This window comes from Protopterus annectens, chromosome 13.part0 (assembly GCF_019279795.1).
Source record: "Protopterus annectens isolate FY-2018-M chromosome 13.part0, PAN1.0, whole genome shotgun sequence".
Taxonomy (NCBI): Eukaryota; Metazoa; Chordata; order Ceratodontiformes; family Protopteridae; genus Protopterus; species Protopterus annectens.
Genome location: NC_056747.1, coordinates 834,055,660 through 834,070,385, shown reverse-complemented (window position 1 = coordinate 834,070,385; position 14,726 = coordinate 834,055,660).

Genomic DNA, 14,726 nt, shown 5'->3' with positions numbered 1-14,726 from the left:
CCTAAACTCTGCTCCTTGTGATTCCACAATGTACAATCTCTCTGGGCAAATATTCTTCACAACACCAATACGATCGTAACATTTGGACATTTGCATCCTTACCACTTCTCCTTCTCATAATGGATTCAGTAGTTTGCTGGTCTTATCGTAGAAGGACTTCTGGGTTAAACGCTTCAACAGATTGGCTTTCACTGACCTGTTGTTCTTCACACATGGAACCAACAATTGACTGCTGATTGGTAATGTGGTTCTGGTTTGTCTCAACGGAAGTTTCTGAATGGGTGAACCACAGATGTTTATCATGAGGAATATTTCTGAGATTCAAGAGATTCAGGAAAACATTACTATTATCTCATTCTGACTTCTCTAACAACTGTTTTGAACTGCACGTTCTACCAAACAATTTGACTGCGGGTACTCTGGGCTATTCGTGACACGAGTTAAGTCCCATTCTTTGACAAATCTTTTGAACTGTTAGCTTGTAAATTGTGTGCCATAGTCAGAAATAACTTTTTGTGGACTACCACTGCAAAATGATGCTTTATCTTAGTAATGACAGTACTGGATGCTAGGTTAGGAAGTAGGTCAATCTCAAACCAATTGGAGTAAGAGTCTTCTAACACCAAATAATGTTGACCATTCCACTCAAAAATGTCTGTGGCTACTGTTGATCAAGGTAGTTTAGGAATCTGGTTTAGATGAAGTGTTCCTTTTGTTGATGTGGCTTTGCACTATTACACACGGGACAAGATAAAAGCACTGTCTCAATGTCTTATGACATAGAAGGCCAAAATAATAGACCTCTCCCCCTTCTTTTGGTAGAGTCGGCTCCTGGGTGACCACTATGCAAGATAGTAGTGCACCCTTGTTGCAAGGACTTTGGAACAATTACTTTCGGAGCTTTCATAATGATACCTTTGTTAGACAAAATCTCATCTCTGTATGGAAAATAAGGTTGCACTTCTTGAGGTAAACTGGATTGCTTTGATGGCCATCTTTGATTGATAAAGTAGTTAAGCCTTTGTAAAACTGGATCTATGGCTGTGTGATCTCTCAGCTCATCAAGATGTGTGGAAGAAAAATTTCTCACTTCCTTGACTTCAAAATCAAGGTTCTCATTCTCATACTGTTCTGTGTTGTTTTTGGGCAATCTGGACAATGTATCAGCAAGATAAAGAAGTTTGCTTTTCTTGTAGACGAGTGAAATTATACTTTTGCAATCTCAGCATCATGTGTTGCAGTCTGGCTGGAGCTGAGTACATAGGCTTTCTCAAGATAGTGACTAAAGCTTGGTGATCTGTTTCAATCTGGATAGATCTACCATAAACATAATCATGGAACTTTTAACATGCAAACACAGTTGCCAAAAGCTCTTTCTCAATCCAAGCATACTGCATTTCAGTTTAGGTAAGAGTTCTCGATGCATAGGCAACATATCGACTCTCTCTTGTAGAATGACTGCATCAAGACCAAATTTTGAAGCATCACATGAAAGAGTAACTGGCTTGTGGACATCATAATATCTGAGAGTTGGTAGACTAGCAGTTCTCTATTTCAGGAAATCAAATGCTCTTTGGTGTTGCTCAAGCCAGGACCAGGATACATCCTAGTGCCAGCTCTCCGAGTGGCGCTGAAAGTTGGCTGAAGTCTGGAATGAACTTGCCTAGGTAGTTAACCATGTTAAGAAAATATTGCAGGGCTTGAACATTGTTTGGAGTTGGCATCTCGAGAATGGGAGTTTGCTTTAAAGGGTCTGGTCGTAGGCCTAAACTAGTAAATGAATGACAAACATAAGTAACCTCTTGTAGCCTGAATTTGCATTTCTGTGGATTGAGCTTAAGATTCACTTGACACGTCCTTTCCAGAACTTTTCTGAGGTTTCTGTCAAGCTCAGCTTCACCATTAGCTCCTACTTGTATTTTGTTGAGTATAATAGCACAAGGATACCCAGAAAAAAGTTGCTCCATTGCATGCTGAAAGTCTTCACTTGCAGAATTTATCCCAAATGGCATTCTCAAAAATCTGTACCTGCCAAATGGAGTACTAAATATAATGAGCAATAATGATTTCTTGTCAAGCTGAATTTGCCAAAATGAACTCTTTGCATCTAAGACAGAAACAGTAGTGGCATTTGGCTTAAGTGCTGCAACGTCTTTGACTGTGCTCATTGGATCATGGTCTTTTTAGTGCTTTGTTCATATCTCATGGATCAATACACATGCTGATGTCATTTGAGCTTTTCCTATGAGCTACCATCATGGAAGATACCCATTCAGTTGGTTCTGCAACTAGACAAATCACACTTTGTTGCACCATTTTATCTAACTCAGCTTTGACTCTGTCCTGTATGGCTACTGGAACTTTTCAAGCTGGCCTGATAACTGGACTGACATCTGGATCTAGCTTCATGGAGTATACAACTGGAAGCTTCCCTAGTTTGTCTTCGAAAAGATCAGCATAGGTAGAAAAAATACTGGATGAAATTAGAGTAGTGGTCTTTCAAGCTAACATGGTAGACTTCCTTGTTAAATGAAAGCAGTCCCATTTTCAAACTGACTCTTAGCCCTTATAATGACTGGACATGCCTCTTGACCACATAAAATAACAAGTTGTAACTTCTCCCAGCAGATTAACATGAAAGTACTACTAAGCCTTCAGTTTGAATTTTTTCACCTCTATAAGCAACAAGCTTTGCACACTTTGCCAAATCAAGCCTCTCACTATGACATGCTCTAGCATATGCTGACATAACATTGCAATTGGAACTTGGGTCAACTTTGAGCTCTGTGGGTTTGCCATTTATCCAAACAGTACAAAATACTTCATTGTTTGCCCTTAAATCTACTGAATAGACTGTATCTTAAAGCACTGACACACCATCAACATAAAGAATAGGGTTGCAGCTGTCTAATTGACCAACTCGGTTCTTAAACTGTTTCCTTTTAATAAAAGAATGTGGGCCTTTTGATTTATAAAACTGTTTGAAATGATTCCATTTATTGCATTTGTGGCACTGTTGACCAAAAGTTAAACATTTTTCCTTTTTAGATTCATGATTTCCACCGCAATTACGAAAGTTGGTAATGAAACTAGGCTGGGGCCCATGCTTTGAGTTTGATGACTCACTCTTATGCTTCAGTGAGACTGTGTCTTCTTCTTTCAGCTTTTCCCGGTTAAGGGTCGCCACAGCGGATCACCTATCCGCTCATGATTGGTAGTGGAGTTTTACAGTGTCAAGTTGCAAGCCCGGCTCCCAACCTTCCACAGAAGGCACACACACGTGCACACACACACACCTAGGGCCAATTTAGAGTGTCCAGTCCACCTAGAGCATGTTTTTGGGATGTGGAAGGAAACCGGAGCACCCGGAGGAAACCTACGCGACCACAGGGAGGACATGCAGACTCCGCACAGAATGCACCCCAGCTGAGTATTGAACCGGGGAACCTCTTCCTGTGAGGTGGCAACGCTAACAGCTGCACCATCGTGGCCGCCACTCTGTGAACTCTGGAATTTGGTAGAAAGCTCTGGGGTTTACCAATGGGTGCTGCAGGGGCTACAGTTGCTGCCATGTGCTTGGACCTGTTTCTTTTAACCACATGCAGCATACTATCAACATGAGCTTTGTCACTGTGCCTTCTAGAGCTCATTTGTAAGTATATTTGTGTGCTTTTCTGTGAGCTTATATGTCTGACAAATCTCAATGGCTTTATTCAAAGATAAATCACTGTCATGAAACAAAATTTTTCTCACAGCATCAAGTTTAATACCACACACAAGTCTGTCCTTTATCAACCCATTCCTGAAATCACCAAATCTGCACATTTTAGCCTTATTTCTCACATCAGTTATATATGCTGCAAAAGTTTCACCAGGCTTTTGATCCGTTGTGTAAAAATAAGTGCCTTTCTGTTGTAATATTTGCCTGGGGGTTACACATTTCCCTAAATTTATGTTTTAAGCACTCGGGGTCTTGCTCAAACACACTCCAGTTCTCTGCAATATTATTGTCAAACATAAGTGAACTGGGTTTTCGAAATCTGTCTGTCATGCCCACAAAGTACACACAAACACACAGAAATATATAACCCTTGTAATGATGTATAAACAAACTGATTTTATGTTGTTAATCTTTCTATTCATCACTGATGGGTTCGGTTCCGAGCCCTCGGAACTGAGTTGGCCTTTTATCAAGCTCGTGTCAGCCAAAAACTCTTGAGCTCAGTTTCTACCCAAAATGCCCTTCTCCCTGTTACCTCAGATCTCATTTGCCACGTAGCCGTAAAGCTGCGTTTCAGCCGAGCTTGCAGCTAAGTGGAAACTTATTTGATATTTTGTGTGAAAAACTTATTGATATTTCTTCCTTTAGTGAGTGATTAGTATTTCTAGTGTTTTTCTACTGTCAGACCTTGATCTTTTCTTCTTTGCTCTACCCGTTGGTAAACTTTCAAGTACCATTGTTGGTACGGTCTTCTCCCCTTACCCTTGTGGTATTCCTTCAATACCATAGCTGGTATTTCTCTTTCTTTCCTAGCCTGTTAGTGTTTTTTCAGTAAGACATTTCTGTTTTTGCTTATGCATATATCGATATAATTATATGACTGTGTGGTTTTTTGAACTGTGTTTGACTGACTAGAACAGACTTGTTACATTTTGTCCTTAAAATGTTTGCCTGTGGTGTCTCTCTGTCAAAATGTCAGATAAGAAAGGTACTTCAGGGTTTAAGCATTTTACTTCATGTATTGGCAAGTTACCTAATAGTGATTCCCACAATGATTGTGTATATTGTTTGGAGATGTCCCATCTTTTGGTGCAACCTCCCTGTGACATTTGTCAGAGTTTCAGTCAGCGCACTCTGAGCGCAAGAATAAACTGATACTGAAAGGGTTACTTAAGTCTCCCTTTTCAGAGGACATTTCTGTGATTTAGGTCTCGACCCCTCCTACAAAAGACAAAAAGAGATCCCACTCTGTTCCCTCCTCACCCTCGGGTGATCAGGGTGTAAGCCTGTTAGATCAAAGGTCCGAAAGTTTTCCTTGGAGCATAAATCTGCCTCTACAGCTCCTTCCTTGTCTGCTCCGAGCATTTCAAAACCTATGATACTGGCGCCAGCTTCAGCACCGATCCTGCCTCCGGCATGAACAGTAGACTGCCTACTACAACTTTGACACCTGTGGCCACTACGGCTCAGGGCATGCCTTCAATATCTTCGTCTGTTATGATATTGGAACCTACCGCTTTGGCTCCGAGTGCCCCTTCAGCACTGAGCGTTTTTTCCACCAAGTTGGACTTGACCCCATTAATCCCGGTCTCAAAACTTGAGACTTCGGTGTCAGCAGACCTTGCACCACGGACCCAATACTCCCCTTCCGTAGATCTGTTCTTGGGCCAGATGTATAGCCCATTCATTGACCAACCTGACTTTCCGTCCGGAGTATCCACTCAATCCAACAGGAGCCTGTCAGAACACGATGTGGTGCATCTTGTGGACCAGCTGTTGGCAGCCAGGGGGATACCCACACTTCCTAAGACCCATCCGCCTGCAGAACTTGGGTTGGTTTCTCCATGGACTCCTTCTTACACTCCTCCTTTGACCATTCTGGTTCTGAAGCTTTTTGCTCCGACGTCCTTCTCGGAACCCACCACCTTGGCGCCTCTAGTGGACCTCACTCAGGCTCCGGGTTTGCCCCTTTGGTCCTCGGTTCCTGTGAAATCGGTCCTTCCTCAATCTGCGGATTGGGGGGTGGGTGCCTCGGCTCGGGGTACTGTTCTGTGTGTGTGTTCAGTTCTGTCCTCGGTGTTGGTAGTCTCGTATCCTGCTTGAGGCTCCACCCACAGTGGCAGGTTCGTTGGAGCGGGGTGGGACCCCGGTCCCGAAGTTGTCTTTCTCAGTTCCGGGCTCCCATCCCTCTTCTGGTGGGCCTGCTTTCCGCATGATGGAAAGGGCTCTACTTCTGGAAGCACTCCTTTGACGTCGGAACCCCAGTTTTCGTCCCCTGAAGTACAGCTGCCACAGACCACCTCCCCAGAGAAGCCGCAGGACACCCCTGTTCAGGGTCAATGCTCTTCCGAGTCCTTCTCAGAGACCCCCACTGAGGAGCCCCCTCAAAAGAAGATGTGCAAGAGGAAGCACATGGAGTCGCCCGAGGAGTCTTTAATGGAAGACATGGATTACGATGATGGTGAATGGTCCCCATGGTCACCTCCTGATTATGTCTCCTTTGGAGACATCCTGGAAATGCTAAAACAGAGAGGTGACTGGAAGGCCTCCAACCCTTCATCTGAGGAGTCCGTGTTCCTGCAGACTTTCCAAGCCCAGCCATCTACTTCTTGGGTGACCCCGCCTGCCGACGAGCTCGTCCAGCTCATTGTGCAGCACACTTGGAAGAACCCTGATTCCATTGAGGTGATCCCTCTGAGATCTGACAAAATCCCCCCCCCCCCCCCAAGGAGAACCCACATTGGTCTAGAGGGTTACCAGTCGATGCTATGGTGTTGGCGGCAGCCATGAAAAAGGACTTGGCTGAGGAGAGTCCCTCTGTCCACCCGCCCAGCAGAGAGTCCCAGGTGGTGGACAGACTTAGGAAGCAAGTTTTTGCATCAGGGACCTTTGCCACACAGTCTATGAACTATTTGGCACATTTTACGAGGCTCCAGAGGGACTTGATCTCCGCAGGTGTCTGACGAAGTCAGGGACAAGTAGCCTCACAGCTCACAACCCTGGAATTGATCTCCATCTCATCCATGTGGTTGCTATCACATGCGACTGAAGGGGTGGCTAGAGCAGCGGGTTCAGCCATTGTCATGCGGCATCGTGCCTGGATGCGCATTTGTGACCTCATGGACTTGAAGGGTCAAGTCTTCCTTTTTGAATGCTCCCATCAAAGCATCGTCCCTTTTTGGCTCCAAGGGGAAAGACACGCTAGCCAGCTGCAAGCAAGTCAGCAAGACCTTGTCTGCTGTAGGCCTACGGTTTTCCAATCCTCAACGTTCCTTCTCCAGGAATCAGAGGAGTGGAAAACTGTGGCACAAAAAATCTCAGGGTCCTTTCTGTGCCGCATGTGGTGATACCCCCAGGGGCAGAGAGGGTAACAATTCCGGAAGACGCCCCTACAGAGGCAGAGGGGGTCCTTGTAACCAAGGCTCCAGGGACTCCTTCTCTGGACAGCCTTACCAGTGCTGCTGAAGAGCAGCCCGATTATTTACCTCTGGAAGCAGTCAGGGGTAATTTTTCTCTGCACCAAGCTGCCTGGCAATCTATTACCACCGATCGTTGGGTGGAAAGTATAATCACCGGAGGTTACACCATCCCCCTTTCTTGTCAACCAAACCTTCCAAAAAAGCTTCCCAACATTCCACCCAGTCAAAGGGAAGAAGCAGCTTCTGAGATAATAAAGCTGTCTCAAAAAAGTCATCCAACCAGTCCCACCACACTAATGCGGATCCGGATTCTACTCAAGATTCTTTTTGGTGCCAAAAAAGACAGTGGACTGGAGACCCATTCTGGATCTCAACAGCTTGAACAAGTCTGTCACCCAAACCAAATTCCGGATGTTCACGGTTCAGTCTATTCTCCCTTTTTTAAGGGAAGGTGATTGGTTGCGCTCGATATATCTCTGGAATGCTTATTACCACATCAAAATGGACAAACGCACCAGGAGTCTGCTTCACTTCTGGCTTGGGGCCATTCACTGTCAGTATCGTGCCCTGCCATTTGGTCTCTCTACAGTCCCCAGAGTGTTCACAAAGTGCATGGCATCGGTCACAGCTCATTTGAGATTACAATGATTCCGGGTGTTTCCATATTTGGATGACTGGCTCCTCACTGCCCCCACTGAGTGTCTTCTAGTAACAGCACTGCATTATACACTCTCTCTGGCAAACATTTTGGGAATAACAATACATTGGGAGAAATCAAACATTGCTCCTACGCAACAAACAGAATTCATCGGAGCAGTTTTCCATACCCGGTCCTGTCTAGTGTCACTCCCAACCCACAGACTCCAGAGATTGAGACTCCAGCTCCGGGTAATACTCTGTCAAACAAAAGTTTCAGCAAGGGAGGTTCTTCAGGCCCAGGATCCATGGCAGCTTCAATTCCGATAGTGCCCCTGGTGAAGCTACACATGTGAATCCTGCAATGGCTCCTTCTTTCTCAGTGGTTTCCGAACTATCACTCCTCAGTTACCAGATTCACATAACCAACTCCTGCAAGCGGGACCTTCTTTGGTGGATGAGGACAAACGCAGAACTTTGGAGTTGCTCATTCCAATCCTCTCAACACAGGGCCATTGTGACCATGGATGCTTCCCTGATCGGGTGGGGGGGGGTCATTTCCACCTTAGAGGCCAATCTGCATATCAACGTTCCAGAACTGAGAGCGGTGCTGTTAGTGTTGCAGGCTTTTCATCTGGTTCTCCATTCTGGGACAATTGCAATTCAGTAGTCTGTTATATCAACAAGCAAGGAGGAACCAAGTCCTATCATATGTGTCGAGAGGCCAGGAGAATTTGGCAGTGGGCGATAGCTTCCAACCCTTTCTGATAGCAATGCATATCCCGGGGGAGTTCCAACGTAATTGCGGACAAACTGAGCAGATGCATCCTCCTGCCTCACAAGTGGTCCCTCAACCCTGAGGTGGCGACAGAAATCTTCAGCCACTGGGGCCAGCCTTGCTGCGATCTTTTTGCCTCCCCATCGAACGAGTGCAGCAGCTATTTCGCCCTGTTTCCTCCGGACCGGAGGGGGAGTCCCTGGCTGGCCCAAGCGACATCTTTACGCTTATCCTCCCATTCCCCTGATTCCACAATTCCTAAGGAAAGTTCTTTGATTGAGATGCAAGGTGATCCTCATATCCCGATTCTGGCCTCGACAGGTTTGGTTCCCCTTTCTTCGGCCTCACCTAGTATGCCTGCCATGGATTCCGGATCCTATTCCAGATTTGATTACTCACCCCCAAGAGTTGAGCCATCCGAATCTGTCCAATCTCAACCTGAAGGCTTGGTTTCTCCACTTCTGTTTGTTGCCAGGCAAGCTAATCTCATCTCACCAGTTTGGGACATCATTCTGGTCTCTCAGAAACCATCCAACAGAAGACTTTATCAGGATAAATGGAAAAGGTTCTCCACCTGGTCAAAGGATAAAATGCTAGACCCGTATTCAGCTCCGGTGACTGCAGTGCTACAATACTTGTCGTAAGTTTTTTGATGATGGAGCTTCTGCCTCTACCATACAAGTACACCTGATGGCGATTTCTAATTTCCACAGTGGTCTAGATGGCACCCCTCTCATCTCCTTGTGTCTATGTAAAGCTTTCCTCAAGGGAGCTTCTCACATCAGGCCTCTGTTTAGACAGCCTGTGGAACCATGGAACCTTTAGTATCACTTCGGATGAACCCATCCTTCCTGTCCAAAGTTGTTTCTGATTTCCCATTAAGCAGACCATTGACCTACCAGTGTTCTTTCCAAATTTTTCCAGTAAAGGTGAGTACAGCCTACATTCGTTAGATGTGCACAGGCAGCTGAGTGTTCACCTAGCTAGGACCAAACCTATGCATAAATCTGATCAGCCTTTCATTTCCTTTTTTGGGCCTAGAATGGGAAGTCCTGTTTCCAAGGTTACGTTATCGAAATGGCTAAGGGACTGCATATGTTTTATCTATTTTCTCACAAAAGAGCCTATGCCTAAGGTTAAAACCCATTCCACAAGATCTATGGCAACATCTATAGCCTTCCATTCCAGAGCTTCCATGGATTGCATTTGCGCAGCAGCCACTTGAGCTAAACCTCATACCTTTATCAGTCATTACTAATTGGATTTGTCTCCAGAGGGAGAGCTGCCTTTGGCTCAAAGGTACTCAGGAACGTTCTTCCATAAGGGCCATCCGGGGACCTCAAGGTAGGTTGGGATTCTGTCCCATCAGTGATGAATGGAAAGAAGATTAACATCATCAGATAAAGAAGTTATGTCTTACCATAATGTTCCATCTGTGTTGTTGATCTTCTTTCATTCATCACATCCCACCCTCCTTCCCCCACCAAAGGCTCCTGGGGGATGCTTTGGGTCCAAGTGGAGTCCTAGGGTATTTTCGCAGAAGTGGCTTCGGCTTTACTTCTCTATCTTTAGCAAACTTGATCTGAGGTAACCCCCTTCTTCTGGGTAGAAGCTTAACGCGAGAGATTTTTGCTGGCGTGAGCTTGGTAAAAGGCTGACTTGGTTCCAAGGGCTCGGAACTGAACCCATCAGTGATGAATTAAAGAAGATCGACAACACAGCTGGAACATTATGTTAAGACATAACTTCTTTTTTTGTGAGCTTGTGCTAACATTCAGATGTACAATAAACTCTTTGAAATACTGTACTTTGCGAAATATGCTCTGTAATGGCTGTATTCTGCAAAATAACTTTGCTGTAGTACTGCACAAACATGCAAACACGTTATATACTTCTGATAACTCGGATATCTTTAACACAGAAAATACGTGCTTAGCAAAAATGCGATTGTTTCCTCTTATTTTATTCATTTTATGCAATTTGGACTTTATTTCAAACATTTGCAGTAGTAATTTGAATATTTGTATCAATATCGGACATATCGGTTTATTCAAATATTGTTTTTGAGTGTTCTGTATGCCTTGTTTCATATTTTGTGAATAAGAAATAGTTTTGAGCAAGTTTTAATATCTGAAATTCGTTTCTGACCTGTTTTGTGAATTATGCGTGCAGTAGGGATGATTCACTGCTGTATATTCCTCCAGTGCTAACCGGGTGCCTCTCGGACTTAAGTGGAAGAAACTGGAACACTTTCTGGCAGCAAATCATTTTAGCCATTGTATTTCTAACCTCATGCCCCTTTAGACATGCCACTTCTGACACCATGTCACTCGTCCCTCTCTAACATAGATGACAAGGAGGTGGGGTATTTCATTTTGAAGCTTTAATACATAGAAACACATCAGGATGGATAGCAGTATTATAAAGTGCATACACACACATTGATCTACAAGTAGCATTACTAATGCCTTTACATGCACCCTGTCCTGCAGCTAGTCTACCTAATTCAAGTGAAACTTCATCTCTTTCAGTTCCCACTCTTATCCTAGAATCTTTCGAATTAGATTGTGTAGTTCAGTTCCCCCTTAAAGCTGAAAACCTTACTTCAGACCCAAAAATATGCCTGCTGTCTTCTACCTGATTCTGATCACACCTCCAACACTTATTTGTGGAGCTGAGAAACAAACTATGTAGCCTGCCCGTTGGGTAGAAGCATTTGTTTAGACACTTACATGCAAAGAATTTGAATTTCTTTGCATTCATCACTACTCTAGGGGCCCTACAGACTTCTGTCCAGTTTTCCATAATGATAACCTTTTCTCTTATTTTTTGACATAACTTGTATCTGTCTATCCATAATTTTCCATTTATCCTCTGTTAATGCCTTATACATTCTATTTGCTAACTACTTGTTACTCACCTTTTTTATTCATGTATTAATTGATATTTTAATAATTTCAACATTTCCAAGTTGCTCATTTTTATTTTGGTGTCATAATTTCCCAGAATTTTATTTCATTTCCCTCTGTACTACATTACATCTCTTTTGTCTAGGTGAAATTTTCCCTATAATTCTGTCCATTCTAATCTCCTCACTACCCTCCTTAATTGTTCTTAAAAATACACCTTTCCTTCCCTCTCCTAGCACAGTTTTATCATAGTTATATCAGTTGTAAAACTCTGTTTAGCTCATCCAGTAGGCCATAATTTGAGCTTACAGACCTGAAGCTCTCTTGCCTTTACTGACTCTAATAAATTGTATATTAATCTCCTTTTAATGTCCTTTATTTTCTAATTCTAGTACCTGTAACCGTATATTTTGCCTTTGCACCTCTCAGCCATTTCCTCCTTACCTGACCATCATCCACTGCCACAAGGACACATAGTTGTTGTTCTAGAGATAATATACCAGACTTAGTTGGGAAGCACTATGGTACTCTTGTAGATGCAGGACTGTAGCTTCTCCCTCTTCCACTTGTAAAAACATCATTTTTTTGCTACTCTCTTAGGCCCTTTATCCTCCCATATATACTTCATTATTCCCTTCCATATTTTCTCCCAAAAAACCTTACCTGGATCAAATATAAAACCCTGTGCTGTGTATAATATTGGGGGAAACAGTAAACATTTCTATCACTTGAATTCTCTGGTCCATATCTATTCTCATAACCTCCCATGTTTTAATCATACTTAATATTCTAACTTCAACTTTTTCCCCCATGACTCTTTTGATGAATCTGCGGAGTGTTTTGTTCCCAAATTCCTGAACCAATCTGTATTTAGGCACATAATTAACAGATTGTCTTTGTTTTTCCCTTCATTTTCTTATTTCCATAAACATGGGTAAATTGCTTCAAAATATTGAATAATTCCAGGATATCCTCCTCTTATTTGGTGAGCTACAAGATTATTATCTGCAGACATTACCCACCAGGAAGAAGTGCAGAACTAACTCAAACAAACAGACTACCCTGATGAAATCACATCAATAGGCTGTATAACAGAAGAAAATCATGGCAAAAATAAGGAGGTGTAGCATCCAGCAGGATAAAAGCACTCTCATCAAATTAACAAACAACTCAAAGGACAAATAAAATCTACCAAAGCCAAATTTGAGGTACGTTTGGTCTCCCAAGCCAAGGGCAACCACAAGGCATTCTTTAGCTATGTCCACAAACTCAAAGGCAATACACAATTCTGTGTGTGCAGACGCCTTGGTGGAATCCCAACATAAAATGGTTATATAACAAAACAAGGAAAATCATGTCCAAGAATAGGAAGAATCAAAAGATATACAAACCTACTGGCAGATAAATTCAGCTCTAACTTTACCGCTCTCTCTCCCCATCAAGTGTCCTTCAGGAAATACCATTAAATACAAGTCCCCCTACTATCACTAGGGAACAGATCCTCAATACTGTCCCTACGGCCAAGAACACTGCATCAGTGGGCCCAGACAATATCCCAGGATGCCTTCTAAATAGTATGAAATATGACCTATCAGGCCCTCTGCAACTGCTATTTAACTATCACCTGCAAACAGGCTTCATGGCTCGTGAATGGAGAACAGCAGCAGTCATCCATCTGCACAAAGGTGGGCCACCTATATGCCCTGAGAACTATAGACCTATAAGTCTTAGTAGTCTCATATGCAAAGCCATGGAAAAAACTATCATGGAAATGATCAATAATGACATAGGAAACCTCCAAATACTGGACCCAACCCAGTATTATTTCATCAAGGGCAGGTCAAGCCTACTAAACTTGGTGAACTTCTTTGAGAAAGTCACCAAAGCAATGGATGAGGGCAACACAGTTCATACTGCCTACCTTGATCTGGCTGAGGCATTTGACACAGTACCCACTAGGGTATTGTTGACAAACTCGAGATTAGGTATAAACCTTTATGTCACCCAGTGGATATCCACTTGGCTCAAAGACAGGACCCAGGAAATTAGAAATGGGGAGTCCACCTCTACAAAGAGGGCAGTCACAAGCAGAGTCTATCTGGGATTGGTCCTGGAACTGCTCTTTTTGGTACTTACATCCCAGAAATCAAGGCCAATGTCAAGGGCCTCTGGCTGACTAAATTTGCAGATGATTGCTAATTAGGAGCAGTCATAGAATCCCCCACTGACACTAATACTCTCCAGGAAGAACTGACCCAGACAAATAACTTCTGCCAGAGGCACGGACTAAAACTAAATGCCAAGAAATATATAGTGATATAATTTTGGGATGTCATCCATTCCTAGTAACTATCCTATTAACAAAACACCCCTAAGAGTCGACCCAGTCATCAGGGATTTGAGGACACACACAGACAGTAATCTAACCTTTTGACCATCACGTGTCTACAATAGTGTGAAATCATTTTAGGTTGTGCAGCTTATAAGCAAAGTAAGACATCTGCGTCCATGGAGATAATTGTTCCATTGTATTCAGCATTCATCAGTCCTGTCATTGAGTATAATACTCCCTTTGGTATGTTCCTAACCAGGAACATTCAACAACTGGAACGTTCACAGATGTTCCTCACTAAAATAATACAGGGTGTAAGTGACTTGTTCTACACAGACCACCTCAAAGCCTTATCCCTGTATTCAGTGTCCTACATGCTGTTGAACGGAGCTCTATACCTGGCATACAAGGCATTGTCAGACCCCACCCTGATGGATGATCTGCATATCCGCAAAACAAACAGCACCAAAATTACCTGTTCTAAAGACTTAAACTGTGCCTGTGATGCAAATAGGACCTGCTGGACAGACTGGTATATACCCCAGAGACTGTCCCTTCTCTGGAACAGGCTCCTCATGCATGCTAAGCAGAGTTCCTCTCTAACCCAATTCAGGTGTAACTTCAACAGTTACATGAGGAACAGGAAAGTCATCCCTGGTTTGGCACTTAAGTTTCTAATGGATACAGGCAGCCTGTAAGTGTTTCATCTGCCTGGCCCTGCTTGTAAATTTTTCACTTCCCAAGCCCCTGTTTGAAACTGTTTCATATTTCAAGCCCCTGCTTACACTTATCATGGATACCAGAACTTGCCAGAAATTTGGATTGCGTGGCTAGGCTTAAAAAGGCCCCTGTGGTCATTAGTCTAGTACATTCATATGAACCTAAGAATTTTGCCAGCACTCCCCAGTTCCAATCCCATCCCTTAATTTCT